This window comes from Epinephelus fuscoguttatus, linkage group LG13 (genome assembly GCF_011397635.1).
Source record: "Epinephelus fuscoguttatus linkage group LG13, E.fuscoguttatus.final_Chr_v1".
Lineage (NCBI taxonomy): Eukaryota > Metazoa > Chordata > Actinopteri > Perciformes > Serranidae > Epinephelus > Epinephelus fuscoguttatus.
Window position 1 is genome coordinate 41,455,580 of NC_064764.1, and position 16,114 is coordinate 41,471,693.

The 16,114-nt window shown below is 43.9% G+C and overlaps 1 protein-coding gene across 1 annotated transcript in view; it reads left to right on the forward strand.

Annotated features, from left to right (window-relative positions):
• Positions 1–8,322: 8,322 nt before the first annotated feature.
• The window catches only part of tnfaip6 (tumor necrosis factor, alpha-induced protein 6), a 28,074-nt gene continuing 20,282 nt past the window's right edge, over positions 8,323–16,114 (forward strand). Inside the window, exon 1 of the mRNA XM_049593526.1 lies at positions 8,323–8,769. The gene's annotated coding sequence lies outside the window, so the exon portion shown is untranslated. The remainder of the gene's footprint in view (positions 8,770–16,114) is intronic.

Consider the following 16,114-nt stretch of genomic DNA (forward strand, 5'->3'; position numbering starts at 1 on the left):
TTTTTAGTTTTAGGAAACCTGACTCTCCAATATGAGTACAAACAACAAACACACACTGTTGGCTGCACTTCAGAAATAATCGTAGGTCTATTATTAATTATTATATTTAAAGATTGTTTGGCTGAGCGCCAAAGAGCACAACATGTTTGAACACAACATATTAAGAGATAATTAATTACAGTTAAACCAATCACTTATCTTTATGAGTTCTTGATTTATTACTTAACCGGTTTCTTCAGGGTCTTAATGCAAGAAAAAACACAGATGATAACACCAGACAGTTTGTTTGAAACATGACTTAGATCAGTGGTTCCCAACTGGTGCAGCCACAGGGTCCAGATTTGTCCTTGCTCCTTGGAACCCTGTGTTTGGCCATGTCATCAAGCTAGTTTGCTGTCTCTGTTAATTAGCTGTCCGTTAGTCACTCACTCTACAGCAGGAAACAGCACTTCAAAGTAAAAGCTTTGTGCCAGAAATTCACTTTACTTCAAAATAAAGTGTCTTTTTACAAACTTGACACGTTTTCAAGTCACTTGTGGTCCACTCAGAATGGACCCACGACCCACTTTTGGACCTCGACCCACCAGTTCGGAACTGCTGACTTAGATCATTCATATAAATTAAAATTAATAATGGCCCGAGGATAGAGCCCTGAGGTACTCCACAAGTGATATAAGAATGTATTGATGTCATTATAAGAAACGTACTGTTTCCTGTCCCAAAGGTAACTTGAAAGCCAGAGCGATGCAAATTTATTTACTACAGAGAATTTTGGAGAGTTTTTCTTAAGCTTTAAGATGGTATTGTTAAACTTTGTTTGGCATAAACAACGATTTATTGGTGACAGAAGTGCCGTGACATTCGTTACACACCTTGATGTCCTTTACAGAATCAACAGTGATCTTCAACTTTTCTTTCAGCGCCATTGTCTGGTCTTATTTTTGATTTGTCACATACTTAGTTTTATTACCAAACACTTGTGAAACTGACACTCCCATCAGGCCCAGCTGTACATTATGTTTGGTGCTATTTAGCAAACATTAACATGCTAAACTAGAGGTAGGCTACCTGTGTTTTGTTCATTTGCATTTTGCATTGTCGCAGGCCCTGAGCGATTCTATCATTCTCAGTTGTAAAAATGTGTAGCCTACACACAGAATATGTAAACGTTACATTTCATCAACTAAATGTGTGTCATACAGCCTATCACGTCTTGTCTCAGATCTCTCGAGCTAAGCTAGCTATGGATTCAAGATAGAAAAAAACATCTTGGAGGACAACAGAAATTTTAACTGTGCATGGACTTACTTATTTGTGTTTACTGCCAACCTTGCAAATTTCTAAATTAGCAAACAGTAATACATAGCCCACTGCAGAGCAGCGGCCTTGTGGTAAAACATATTAATAAATGCTCAGTAAGGCTGCTGTCAGCCCTAGAGTGGTCTCCTTTGGTCTGAATCAGGGACTCATGTTGTTCCAAAGTTGTATAATTGCCTAGAGTTGGTTCGTGTTCTCACGGCAGCATTTACAAGAGGACCAGATCAAATGCCTTGTGTGAGAAAGCTGCTCTTGTTCACACCTGCCCAAACGAACTGCACTGAGGGGGCAAACTAACTTGAGTTTGATTGAACCGAACCAAACAGGGCAGGTGTGAAAGCAGCCTCAGAGCTATTAGTAATGTTGCTGGGTGAAGATAGACTTCCTGTTACCTTCAGTATGAGGCTCAGATATGTTTTGCAGCTCCAGGCAGATTATTTGAGAGCTTTTTTGCCCAAAATGGCTCTTTGATAGTGCAGGTCACCGACCCCTGGGCTAAACTGAGATGGTGAACACAGCATGTTAGCATCAGCACTGTGAGCATGTTAGCATGCGGCCGCTTTCATCCACATATCAACCACCTCTGAGCCTGAATACAGTCTCACAGAGCTGCAGGCATGACTGGAGTCTGGTTACAATAACTTCACCCTGTGTGTGTGTGTGTGTGTGTGTGTGTGTGTGTGTGTGTGTGTGTGTGTGTGTGTGTGCTTATATCTCCCTGTGCCTGCTGTATTATAACAGACAGGCAGCTGAGCTCATACTGTCTCCTCCTTCTCATCCTCACACTTCACACCCGTCTGAGAAAAGTTTTTCCGCCGCTGAAGCTATTTCTGACTTTTGAACACTTTCAGTTCATGTCCTTTATTTGGCTCCTTTCCTGTTCCCTTCCCTTCTACCATCCTTCCGCTTTATTCCCTCAGCACAGCATCTTTCCATTCACGCTGCTTTTTCAGCAACGTTTCTCTTTTTCAGCATCGTTTCTCTTTTTCAGTTCTTCTCAGCCCGACAGCTCTGCTGCTTAGAGGAATTGAAAATGAGGCTCCACCTCAGCAAGACTTGGCAGGCGTCGCAGACAGCTTTGGGATCAAGATAATGGTAATGGTGCTGCTCAGTGGTGGAGGAGGCACTGAAATCCCTCACTTAAAATAAGCCTGTATAACTTTTGCTCACCAGCAGCCACTGTGACATCAACCCACAATTATGGTATCAGGCTAAATGCCGAAACTAGACACTACATACAAGTCATGAAGTCAGTGAACTGATACAGTAACGTCAGATCCACAGGAATATCCATCTGTAGTTTGCTGATATGAGCTGCTGGTCTGACCAAACCAAACGAGGCTGTAGCAGCAAAACCTCTGAGTGGATTTAACTGAAAACAGTTTTATTGCTTAAGAACTTTTCATCTGTAAGAGGAAGACTGTGCTGTTTCTTCTCTCAAAATGTACACAGCCCTGCTTTAAATAGCAAATATTACAGTGTTATTGTAAAACATCCATCTGTTTTCATCCACGTATCCGGGACCAGGTCTCGAGGGCAGCAGGCCGAGCAAAGCACCCCAGACGTCCCTCTCCTCATCAACGCTCTCCAGCTCCTCCTGGACGACCCCGAGGTGTTCCCAGACCAGATGAGATCTATAATCCCTCCAGTGTGTTCTGGGTCTGCCCCGGGGCCTCCTACCAGCTGGACCAGGAGGATCCTGATCAGATGTTGAACCACCTCAACATGAAGGAGCAGCGGCTCTACTCCGAGCTCCCTCCAGATGTCTGACTCCTCCCCCTATCTCTAAGGCTGAGCCCAGACACCCTACAGAGGAAACTCATTTCAGACGCTTGTATCTGTGACCTCATTCTTTCAGTCACTACCCAGAGCTCATGACCATAGGTGAGGGTTGGGACACAGATGGACCAGGAAATGGAAAGCTTGGCCTTCTGGCTCAGCTGCCTCTGAACCACGACGGTCCTGCGCAGCGCCTGCATCACTGCAGATGCCGCACCAAACCACCGATCCATCTCACGCCCCATTCTACCCTCACTGTGAACAAGACCCTGAGATACTTGAATACCTTTGCTTGAGGCAGAAACTCTCTCCCAGCCCAGAGGGGCATCTCCTCCGAGAATCGCCACCTTAACGTGGTGAAGGGGTCTGTGTGTCACCATGATCCTGAGAGCTGTGTCGTCCGGGGCAAACAGCCCCTGGTAAGGTCTCCAGAGGCAAAGTGGTCCCAGAGGAGGGGCCAGATGAAGAGTGATTCAAGAAGACCTTGATGTCTTGGCAAAGTTGGACTTTGAATACCTCACCCAGTACAGGGACACTGGGGCCGCCCCTGGAGCCAGACCTGGGGGTGGGAGCTCGCCTGCAATTGTCTGGTGAGACCAGTGAGACGCTTGGGGCAGTAACTCTCTCCCAACCCAGAATAGCTTCCCACAGACACAACAGGAGATAATGATAACTCGCCGTGTGTTTGGATACTCTTAGTTTATTGTTTGTGGACGTTGTTTAATGTCCCAATGATTTGAACTTTGTTTTTGTAAAGGCCTGTTTATTTGGGGATGTTTTTGTTTTAACGCAACAGTCAAGACCATCAGTTTATAGAGTCATCCGGCATCTCTCCACACATCCTGCAAATCAATCAACTCTTAAACCAACCGAAGCACCTGGATCATCAAACAGTGAGGAGAATTAAACCACAGACAGTGAGTTGATCATGTCTTCCTTCATGTTGTCTGTCGGCAGCCATTTTTGGACTTCTTTGGACACCGCAATACAGTGAGTTCCCCGGGTCAGGGTCACACACTCTATTGTTTTAAAAACAATAGAGTATTAAATATCAATTAAAACATTCCAATTATAGATATAAGGGGTTCAAGGAGTAAAACCAGTGCCTGTTAGTCTAACAGCAGATGTAAGATGAGAACAAGAGTCACTAAAAATGAAGTAAAATGGTGAAACAAAACAGATTGCACCTGATAATTAACGTTATATTGTATATGATATAACATTGAGAAATAGAGTTGCACATGATATTGATTTTGAGAAAAAGATATTGCAGTAAACTGACAATTAAAAAGTAATATTGCACAAGATACTGAAAACTACTGATGTCCATTACTGTGACGTCAGGTGTGTTTATGTCGGCGACCTCGGGCTGGTTGGATCTTCCAATTGGAATTCTGACTTGTATCAAAGTACCACTGCACTTTTCCATGTCGGAGGTCATGTTTATCCAAGTTCCCTTACTCACCCAAACTCACTGTGTGTATCCTCAAGGTCTAACAGATGTGATGAATGCATCTCCTTCCTCATTTTCAGAGTCTTGAACATTTCCAATGCAGCATTGTTTACGTCCTTTACAAAGTTCTTGCAAGTCTTTGCAGGAACAAGACGACAGCTCCCGTGTTCACTGTGTCTCATGTTTACTGAGACATCTGTGAGTTAACTCTGAGAAATATTTTTCACGTGTCTTTGAGTGTCTGAGAGCAGAAATGAGAGATGACAGGAAACAAGAGGAAACAGAGGAGATGAAAAAGGTGCGGGGGTTACGTACGTGGTCACTTTCTTAATCAGGCTAATTTATGACACAGTCTGCACTAATGAAGCGAGTCTCCTGCAGAAACACAAGCGTCTGTTTCTCTCCACAGAATGAGGAGGAAAAGGAGCTTTGTGATGTAAATGCTTTGTGTACACTGCGGTTTAGTTCCCAGGTCTGAACGAAGACGATGATTTGGGGAAGGAGAGAGTTTCACATGAACCCCAGTGAGTGAGACAGTGACTCACTCGTCCTCACGCCTCCATGAACACAGCGCTGATGTGCTCTGACCTCACATGCCGCTCGGCCATATGCATCACAAAAGCTCTTTGAACCGTTTAAAATAACATTGTCACAAAGTCACAGTGTTTTGACCTTTGACCTCCTGCTGCTGAATGCTGTTATTGTCGGTCTGATCCGAGAGTTGGGCGTGAAACACACGTGATGTTGGACAGACAGAGCTGTAGGATTTTCCTTTTATTTACCTGTTTAGTTTGATAGTTTTATTTTACTATCTAAAATCTGAGCTCTGGCACCAGGACTCTCTGCAGAGGAGATATCTTATCATAATGGGACCTCTCTGAATAAGTAACAGTGAAAGAAAATAAAATGAAGAGGACAAAATAAAGGACATACTCGTCATACCCAATCACCAGAAAAAATGTGAGCATTGTACGTTTCTGCAAACCACAGATGGGTTAAGCATATGTTGAAACTTTTCATTTCTCTATGATTCCACATCGGTCTCTGGTTGATGTATGGTAACTGTATCGGGCACAAAAATACTTGGTTTGTTTGGAAAAGATCATGTTTTGGTTTTAAATACCCACGTTTCATGGTAAAATCCCTGCTGGAAACGCAGCAGTGTCTGAGGAAAAAACAACCACTTTTTCTGGCGCTGTCCTCAAAGAGACGCAGCAATGTCTTGGTTACAAACAACCACTTTTTTAGGCACTGCTCCAGAAAGAAATGCAGTTATGTCCGAGTAAAAAACAGCTGTTTTGTGTGGCACTACCTCCGTTAGAAAAACGACAGGTTGCTATAAATCGACCTAGTTTGGAGGCTATGAAGGCGCTGGAAATGGAAACTGGTTTTGTTGCTTGTTGGTCTCCAGTGGTAGTTGTTAGTGGTCTGCAGCTTGGCAGGTGTTCCTCCAAGGTGTCACACCATCCACCATCCCCTTCACCCCCTGATGACAAAGTCACTGACAAAGTCATCAGGAGGTTGCAACTTGGGTTGGGAACCGAAGGGTTGCGGTTCAAGTCCCCGTCTAGACCAAATATAGTGTGGACTGGTGGCTGGAGAGGTGCCTGCTCTCATGGCACCAAACCCCAAACTGCTCGGGCACCGGTCCATGAGCACCCCTTCTTGTCTCTGTTTAACGCATGAATAAGTCCTGTTTGTGTGTGTGTGTGTATTTCAGGCCTCTGTGTGTGTGTGACAATGGAGTGAAACAATTTAATTTATCCTCAGGGATTAATAAAGTATAGAGAGAAAAACAAGAGTGTCTACATACTTTTGTCAGTGTAGCATGTCAGTACAAAGTGTGGTCTTGGCAACACAAACAGCTGATTTATTGTTCAGGAGAAACCTGGTTGCTCCCCATCATCGGCCCTCTGCTGCCATCTAGTGCACAGACATGTCAGTAAATCTAAATTTAGCTTCACACACTTTTATCTGTGGAGAGTCGTGTGAAACAAGAGAGCAGAAATATGCAGACGAGGACACGTTCGGCTTGTTAATTATTACATCAACTATCTGTATGTTTGTATGAGGCTCACCAGGAGACCAAATACAATGAGAGAGTGAAATCTCTGTTGATCTTATCTTTCATATCAGTGTGAATAAGATCATCAGGACACAGGAGCTGAGCTGCCACTGTCTGTTTCACATGGGAATATTATACTTTTTACTCTGCTACATTTATCTGACAGATAAACTTCACAGATTCAGAATTTTCTTGCGATGAGCTTGTTAAACACGATGCATCACTAAAGACTAAATCACTGACATCCAACCTTTATGGCTCCTGACTGCTTACAGAAGAAGCTTCATCTAATCAGGGCTTCTTGCATGTTTTCCAGACATTTAGCAGTTCTCTCAAACAGACATTTATCCTCTTAACTTTTAATAAGGCTGGGTGCCAGCACAGGTGGCTCCACCTGCTGGGCATTTCTCTCTGATGCACCTCCAATAGTGCCACTGTGCTGGCTGCAGGGTTGTCAGCATCAGAGGTGTCACTCGTTTAATCCCAGAACATCTACAGGTGGTGGAGCAGCACCCTCAGCCAGCCTTAGGATCCTTGCCTTCCTCACACCTTGTCCTTTCCCTGGAGCCAGAGCCAGAAGCTCTAACCCCAGACAGACTTCAGGAACCACTGGGTGGATGTTCAAGTGCAGCCTCTGCAGCCAACCTCCGCTGGTTAGGTGATCGCCCTCCACCCTGTGTGTGAACACTCAGCGACCAGCTCTGTGCACTTCTCAAGGCTCCATTCCAGCTTCCTATGGGATAGTCAGTTTGACCATGATGACGGTCCCAGAAGGGCAACTATTAGTCCAGTCACTGATTAGTCGATGGAAAGAAAATTAATCAGCAACTGTTCTGACAATCGATGAATTGTTTTAGTCATTTTTCAAGCAAAAATGTCGAAACATTTGTCGGTTCCAGCTTCTTAAATTTGAGCATTTGCTGCTTTCTTTTGTCACAATGAAAGTAAATACAGAGTCTTCAGGTTTTAGATCAACAGTTCTCACTCAGGAGTCCTTGAGGGAGTTCCAGGGGGTTTATTTTTACTGTTTATTGCACTATAGATGTGAGAACGAAGGTGAATATTCTGATTACAGGTTTCACTTCCTCTACAGTCACCACTTCAACTGTTGCTGATAAAATGTTGGTTTTAATCTTCTTGTTCTTGATATAAAAAAGATGAGAACGACTGATTCAGACTGGTGTTTGGACAAAAGATGCAGTTTGATTACGTCACCTTGGAAAACCGTGATGAGCTTTTTCACTTTTTTAAATTTATTTTTTTTCCTACATTTTTTAGACTGAGCAATGCATCAGGAAAATAATTGGCAAAGTAAATGAACAATCGTTAGCTGCGGCCCTTCTTCTCACATGGTTTCATTGAAATTGGAGTCCTGAAGAGGTGAAATTATCCTGTATTTCACACATTTTGTAGAAAAGTCTTAAAGAAAAAATCTGTGTGGCAAAACTTAGTTTTTCTTTTTTCCTCTTTGACTAATGACCTCACCTCACATTTATCTTGTAAGCCTTAAAGGGATAGTGTACCCAAAAATGAAAATTCAGCCATTATCCACTCACTTTTTCAAACAGCTTTTTATGTTGGGGCTTCAGGACACTTGGATCACTACGGATGAGCAGTATGGAGATATTTTGTGGTTTCAATTATGTGTTTTTGGACGTTTGAATCTGGGGCGCCGTCAGCCTCCATTAGGTGGAGTTGTGTTGCTACCTCCTCTCCCCTTGGATCTCTGCAAGTGATGTGAGGACTCTAAAACTTCACCTGAGCCTCCCTCGGCATATGGGTGAGTAGATAATGGCTGAATTTACATTTTTGGCTGCACTATCCTTTTAAGAGGGGCCTGATCCTTAGATTTGGCACCTCTGGGCTTCGTTACAGCACTTTAGATTACAGTTATTTCATTATATTTGTATACTTTGACTTTATTTTGTATGAAGGACCTTTTTACGTTGTTGCACTGATATTTTTAGTTCAGTAAATGATCCATGTCCCTGTTCCACCACTGACAGAAGGTGTTCCTGCCCATCTGTGACCACCAGGAGGCGCCAGCAGGTCATCACTGAGTGTGAGAGGTCACAGCAGAGGAAGTCATTGCAGTAGGTGGTTTCCTTCATGCTGCTGATAGAAGCCACCTGGGTCCCTACAGTACAGCACTTCGGTGAGTCCTCAGACCGCAGCCTTTATGTTTTAATTTTAACTCTGTGTGTTTGAAATCAGTCTGAAAACTTTATCATTAACTCTTTCTGCTGACTCCTGTGAAGAGAGCAAGTAAAGCAGGACGTGTTATTTTTGAAGGTAGATTCCAGACAGTGTGATGCCTCCTCCAAAGAAAAATATTCACAGGTCAGTTTAATTTAATTTAATGAGAGATGTCTGGTCAATAACACAATGCCGTCAGTGAGAGTCAGTGTTGAACTCTATAGGTCACCTACAGTGGGTACGAGTCTGTGGAAGCAAATAAGAGACATAAATATTTGCCTTTAAGAGCCACTGAATATTTAACATTAAAATCGTGTTCAGTGGTGTTAAATTCAAATTCTTAACTTTCTTATTTGCTTCCATACGAGCCAAACATTTAAAAACACGCAACAGAATTGACCCTGAGACATTTGTGCTGGGTTGATATAATGCTGTCAAAAGTGAACGGATGTTCTAAAACACCACCCTAATGTAAAGCTGAACTTGTCATTGTAAATCCTGAGGCATGAATCTGCTGCTGTAACGGCCTCTGCTCCTCTGGTGTCAGGATTTTCACCAGATGTTGGACCAAGCTGCAGAGAGATTTTCCCGCTCAGCCTCAGGAGAGTTATTGACGTTGATGCTGGTCAGAGAGATCTGGCTCACAGGCGACATGTGAGTTCATCACGAAGGTGTTTCTCAAGTTCTTCCACACCAAGCTCTGCAGCTGGCCGCGTGCACCGAGATGCACTCTGACATGTTTGTCATCACAAAGCTGGAAGCGCACAGTCTTGTCTGGAACATGATCTTGTGCACTCAGATTTCCAAGGAAAGGTGGAACAGCTTTTGTTGATGAGATGAGAGGGCTGATATTTTGAAAACCAGGTCAGATCTAATCAGATCACATCACATCAACACAGTTCGTCCTGAGATGAAAACATTCAGCTCTTTATAAAAAAGAAATGTTTACTTCTAAACTTAATGTTTGATTGTTGTTTTTTAAGCATGAATTTTTAACGTTACCCTTTGCATTAGATTTATTGGACCCAAAGAGACCTCGCCTAAACCATAAAACACAGCCTGAGGCTTTTAGTCAGAGTTAAAGGGTCTCAACAACTATGGGATGGATGGCCATGACGTGTTGGTGCAGACAGTCGTTATGTGGCACAGAAAGGCAGCAGACGCCATCAGTCAGCAGCTGCACGTCTATATGAATGTATTGATGCAACATGAATGACAAACACACATTAGCGGCAAGAGAGCAGCAGCAGATTTGCTTTGGAAATTGGGTTTATGGAGGGTCCGTGTCCTCAGAGCCAGTCTGCAACACCAGGGATCAGCCCGTCTGGGCCCTGCCCTGCCTGCCACCTAGTGCACAATGCACCCGACCCTGATTCCTGTCCCTGTGGGTGGTGGGCCCACAGGGCGGCCACTCCAGTCAAGGCCTGGCCACCAGACACTGTCTGGCGAGCTCCCACCCCCAGGTCTGGCTCCAGGGGCGGCCCCAGTGTCCCCGTACTGGGTGAGGTACTCAAAGTCCGACTTTGCCAAGACATCAAGGTCTTCTTGAATCGCTCTTCATCTGGCCCCTCCTCTGGGACCACTTTGCCTCTGGAGACCTTACCAGGGGCTGTTTGCCCCGGACGACACAGCTCTCAGGATCACGGTGACACACAGACCCCTTCGCCACGTTAAGGTGGCGATTCTTGGAGGAGATGCCCCTCTGGGCTGGGAGAGAGTTTCTGCCTCAAGCAAAGGTATTCAAGTATCTCAGGGTCTTGTTCACAGTGAGGGTAGAATGGAGCGTGAGATGGATCGGCGGTTTGGTGCGGCATCTGTAGCGATGTAGGCGCTGCGCAGGACCATCGTGGTGAAGAGAGAGCTGAGCCAGAAGGCTTTCAGCTTACTGGTCCATCTGCGTCCCAGCCCTCACCTATGGTCATGAGCTCTGGGTAGTGACTGAAAGAATGAGGTCACAGATACAAGCGTCTGAAATGAGTTTCCTCTGTAGGGTGTCTGGGCTCAGCCTTAGAGATAGGGGGAGGAGTCAGACATCTGGAGGGAGCTCGGAGTAGAGCCGCTGCTCCTTCATGTTGAGGTGGTTCAACATCTGATCAGGATCCTCCTGGTCCAGCTGGTAGGAGGCCCCGGGGCAGACCCAGAACACACTGGAGGGATTATAGATCTCATCTGGTCTGGGAACACCTCGGGGTCCTCCAGGAGGAGCTGGAGAGCGTTGATGAGGAGAGGGACGTCTTGTTTTCTGTTACACTCTGGGTCCATTCAATAATCCATCCATGAGTACAGGACTTGAGTACTTAGTTACTTTCGAGCAGTTGTGTTTCTTTATTTTTCAGTTGATTTCTTGGAAACAAAGTAAGGCTAGATATTAAATAGAGAGAGGCTGTTCAACATGATGACCAGACTGTCAGTGACTGGTGAAACCAAAGAGACAGTTTTGAACCTTTGATGCCTGTGAATGGATGAATGGATGAATAAGGAGTTTTCTTCATGACATGATGAGTGTGTTCTGGTGGGATCGTTTTATTTACAGGAGGGATCTTCAGCAGTAAACCAAAGAGGGTGGGTTTGTATGAGTGTGCATGCATGAGTGAGTGCATGTGTGTCATAGACCACCAGAGAGAGGAACTCCACCAGCAGCAGCTCCAGTTTGACACATGGCAGTGCCAGGATGTTAAGTCATTTGAGTCAGGCAGTACAGCCCCTGAGAATGAAAGAAAACAGAAAACAGGCCACAAACAAAGACACTATTATCCTCTGCATCTCCCTCTCCATCCAGCCGTCCTCTCCCCATCTGGGCTCCTTGTATTTGACACGCATGTGGAGGTCGTTCACAGCGATGGTCAGCAGGAGAGAGGGAGAGTCTGAACAATAAAACAAGCGCTGCTCTACAAACGTGTTTGACATGTGTGCAGAGAATGTCACGGCATGTCAAGGTAGTAATTACTGACCACATGTTACCCCCAGCGCTCAGGAAACTCTGCAGAGATTCCTGGGAACTGCTGACGATATCCAAAGTGTTCCAACATTGCCTTAATGAAATTAAACTGAACATTTTGGCCACTTGGAGCCACCCAGCCCAAACACCAGAAAAGAAAAATGCAGGCACTGTTTCTGCAAACCACGCTCACATTTGCACAGTATTATGCAGCAGATATGTTGAAACTTAGTTTTGATAATGCTATGGTGAACATGTGGTTGGGATTAGACAAAAAAAACACACTTGGTTATTCTTAGGAAAAGATCATGACTTGGCTTGAAATATCTGCTTTTAGGGGCACAATCCAGCTGATAGCGCAGCAGAGTCTCAGCAAAAAACAATCAGTTATTGTGTCACTATCTCTGCAGAGAGAACAGCAACAGGTTGGTAAAAAGCAGACACTTTTTATGGCACTATCCCGACAGGAAAAACAATGATGTGTTGGTGAAACACTTTTGATACAAGCAGCAGCCGATGCAGAAGTGCAAAAAAACTGCATTTTATCCACTGTCCACTTGAGGCTGGTTTCAAAACAGAGTCCGTGGCCACAGACCTCCATGTTAACATGTGTAATTTTACAGCAGACATAAACACGTTTACAGCCGGGAACAAAAAACAGTTTTAGTCTCTATAGTTACTGAATTTTTCTTGTAACTTACCCATTTACATTTTGTTACAGTGAAAAATTTTGCATTATTTAAGGGCGTGGCCACTTGAGTGACAGGCTGTCTGCTGATAGTGTCCTCGGCTTCTCGCTCAGATCCACCCGCCACTGCTAAAACCTCTCCCCCAAATACGGTCACGTCTGACTGCAGAAAAACAAGATGGCAACAGACTTATCGCCAAACTCAAGGCTTCAAAATGGAAATCCAGAAACCAGTGGTGGACAGTAACGAAGTAAATTTACTTGAGTACTGTACTTAAAGGGATAGAGCACCCAAAAATGTAAATTCAGCCATTATCTACTCACCCATATGGCGAGGGAGGCTCAGGTGAAGTTTTAGAGTCCTCACATCACTTGCAGAGATCCAAGGGGAGAGGAGGTAGCAACACAACTCCACCTAATGGAGGCTGACGGTGCCCCAGATTCAAACGTCCAAAAACACATCATTGAAACCACAAAATATCTCCATACTGCTCGTCCGTAGTGATCCAAGTGTCCTGAAGCCCCGACATAAAAAGTTGTTTGGAAAAACCTCATTTGAACTCTGTTTTTAGCCTCATTGTAGCCTGTAGCTCTGACTGCCTCTCTGGGCACCGCGACACTTGGATCACTACGGACGAGCAGCGGACATTGTTGGGTGCACTATCCCTTTAAGTACATTTTTTGAGTATGTGTACTTTACTTGAGTATTATTTTGGGGGGATACTTCTACTTTTACTCCACTACATTTGATGGACAAATATTGTGTTATTTACTCCACTACATTTCTATTGATTAAATTCTGATACCAAAGAAAATCATCTGTTTCTGCTGATTCGTGTATGGTTTGTCTTAGCCGTAGGATATTGCTGTACCTGTTCTACATCATGCTTAAAACAAAACTTAACTTTGGTGGTTCACATCCACATCATGCGATAGTGGTGTCGATGGCTTCAGCAGCGATAGAGGACGAAACCGATGGAGAAACTCCCGGCCCCGAGCATCCGTAGCCGTATCTTGAGCCCAAGAAGAAAAACCTGGCAGTGGAGCAAGGTTTTTCTACTTGTTTCAAATGGGAGTTAAAATTTGTTTTCTTGGCAATATGAAGCAGTTTCATTTGTTGATGAATGCAGCTGAGTTTGTGTTCTGTGGCTTCTTGCCTTTATTTGTTTATTTTTGAGCTATAAACATTTCTGTAGCAGAATCGTGTCAGAATGACAATAAAGCTACTTTCCTGTATTTCCTAAAAAATTTTTTAAGTACTTTTACTTAAGTATTTTTTAAGCAAATACTTTAGTACTTTTACTTAAGTAATATTTTGACTAAGCTACTTTTACTTGTATTGGAGTAATATTTGACAAGGAGTACTTTTACTAAAGTAGTTCAGTTGTGTACTCCGTCCACCTCTGCCAGTGAGTGATGTCACAAATGTTAGGTGCATCATTTTAACAGTCTATGTTTTTGTGTCACGATCCCAGCAGGAAAATAGTCTCCGTAAAAGACAGCTGCTTCCTGTGGTACTTCCCAGGCAGGAAAAACAGGGGTGTCTCAGTAAAAAACAAACGCTTTTCATGCCACTATCCTGGCGGAAAGAAACAGAAACAGTTTGAAAACAAACAGTTGCTGTTTGTGTCACTATCGCAGTTGGAAAAACAGTAAAGGGTCAGTGGAAAAAAAAAGGTGCCCAAGAAGCCGCTGGAAACACCACAATGACTCACCAAAAAACAACGTATTTGTTTTGTTCTTGATCTCAAATGGTGGTCTGCAGCTTGACTGGCGTCCTGCCCAGGTAACACACCATCCATCATCCCCTCCACCTCTGCACGACAAAGTCAGCTCTTGGAAACGTTGGTAGGATACGTTTGAAACATACAAATGTAAGGGCCGTTTCATAGTCGACGCACGCAACGCGAGCAAGTGACGCAAGTGACCGAAGCTACGCACTTCCTTTCAAAGTCAACACATTGAACGCAAGTGACACGGGTGACACTTGAAATGCAATACATCACTCGCACAGTAGGGGGTAACAGAGTCACCGGTACATTCCAGCTAACAAGTACTGCTGTAGCTAGCTAGTACTGCTATTTTATTAGAGTGCAGGGCGCTAGAACTGTCATATAAATGGGGGTGTGCCCGTGCGAGTTCACAAAGTTTTTTCCTCCTCACCCGCCATACTTCCTACCTGCTTCTTCTGTGAATAACAAAAAGTGGTTAATTTCAAGTACGTCGCTTGCTTTATCACCCTGCTGGCAACGCATGGTATTACACGCGTCGCTGTGTCGCGTATCAAAAGAATGGACAACACATTTTGAGACACAAGCACGCATCATGGCGGCCAATGCATCTCGATGCGTCCCAATGCGTTCGTGTCTGCGTGCCTTTGAGTCGACTATGAAATGGCCCTAACTAACGTATCTGTAGTTTGCAGAGGCGCACAGTACGAGGCAAACAGTGATGATAATAACCTGTGTGCAGGTAAAGTCACTGATCAGCTGATGAACACAGCGGAGCATTTAGCTGCTGAATAACCAGCTAACTCCCTGAGGAGCTAAAATGGTAATAAAAATATTAGACATAAATTCATTGGGTGGGCAGAGACATGCTGCTATTTCTGGACACATTAGCGTGTTTTTCTTTGTAATTACAGACGTGATGTCAGCAGTGTAAAAATTCAGAGCACTTTTATAGTAGTTTAATCATGATGTAGACGACTCACTCTGAGCTGTGTAACCTTGTAGGACACATGGAAACGATGATGAATCTGCTGTTAAACGCAGCTGTAGCGTACAGTATGTCACAATTACTGCGTCTGAGACGGATTTTCCGTGTGTGGGTTTGAATGGGAGAGGCGCGCTGAGAATTAAGTAGGTACTCATCATTTCCTCCCAGATCTGGAACCAATTCAGCAGCCATTGGTCGTGTGTGTGTGTGTGTGTGTGTGCCCTCTCACAATGACCTGTGATTCTGAGGAAACAGGGTGTCATGTTGCAGAGATGTTTTTGTGCTCCTGCATCGTAACAACACTAAATTTACCATCTGAATATTTACGCGTGGTTTTCTAAGGAAGAGGCGAATGTGTATGTTATGCATTACCTCATTGTTTGACAAAATATACCGCACACACTCACTGCCCTGTTGGACCCTCATTTTATAAGACTCCACCCAAAGGACTCATGTTGAGCAGACAGTCGGTGTTTGACTGAACTTTGATATTTGAGTGTGAGGAAGTAAAACTACACACTCAAACAGCACTGAGTACAACATCATCACATTTGGATTCCTGAGTTGCCAGTTCCTCATTTCACTCATCTTCTCTGGTTTTTCTTTGACACATTTTAAATCTACATTAGCTGATTGTTCCCTGGACATTTCAACAAGCTATGAACCAACACTGAAATATTAGAGAGTGTTTCTGCAAACCTCAAATACATTTACACATTTCAGACATATCAGTGTTTCTAAAGTGATGTAGAAGTGATTTATTTGTAGCAGTGCAGTAAGGACTCAGTGGTTTAATGATTTTTTACGGAGATATCGCTGCATTTCGAGATAGTGCCATGAAATTTGTTTTCAGTTTGTCCATTCGTCCGTCCCTCTGTGCATACGTACGTTTGTGCTGAATCAGTGACGTCTTTTAAATCTCTTCTTAAAACTCATCTGTTCAATAAAGCTTTTTTTTAT